Genomic DNA, 633 nt, shown 5'->3' with positions numbered 1-633 from the left:
GCATCCCTCACTTGGTCCATGGCCGCACTCCAACGAGAACAAGCGGGCTTGATCAACTCCCAACGGCCTTGAAGCGACTGGAATGTGCGATGGATGAACCCACTATTCTTCGGCTTGATCCTACAATAGACGTCCTCGATCCTTTGCCAATAGAGTTTACCGGTTTGATCGGTGCCGGTGGTAGCATCCATTCCCACAGCTGCCCAAGCACGAACCAAGAGGACATCTTCCGCCTCGGTGTAGTTTGTCGACCGAGCGTGTGGGCGGGAAGCGGCGGTGAATGCCTCCACCCCTATCTCGGCCATCTCCTCCTCGTCATCCCCTTCATCCTCCTCATCTTCCTCCTTTTTCTCCAAGTCATCTCCAACCCTAAAGGGGTCTAGAGGCGGAGCTCCGAGGTCCACCTTCGCGTTTTGGAGGAGGTCCATGAATGAGGATGGGATTGCCATTTCCTCGAGCACCTCGTGCGCGGCGGGAGAAGGTTCGGCGACGGTGGCGGGCGGGGGCGCGGCCGCGGCAGGGGGCTTCTTCCGCGGCTTCTTCACGGCCGGGGACGAGCCGACGACCTTGGCGGCCCCTCGAGGCCCACGGCCGGCCGCCTTCGGGCGGCTCTTCTTGGGGGCGGGCGCCGGG

The sequence above is a fragment of the Triticum aestivum genome, chromosome 7B, assembly GCF_018294505.1.
Source record: "Triticum aestivum cultivar Chinese Spring chromosome 7B, IWGSC CS RefSeq v2.1, whole genome shotgun sequence".
NCBI classification, from domain to species: domain Eukaryota; kingdom Viridiplantae; phylum Streptophyta; class Magnoliopsida; order Poales; family Poaceae; genus Triticum; species Triticum aestivum.
The sequence above is the reverse complement of the archived record's forward strand: the minus strand, read 5'-3'. Positions refer to the sequence as shown.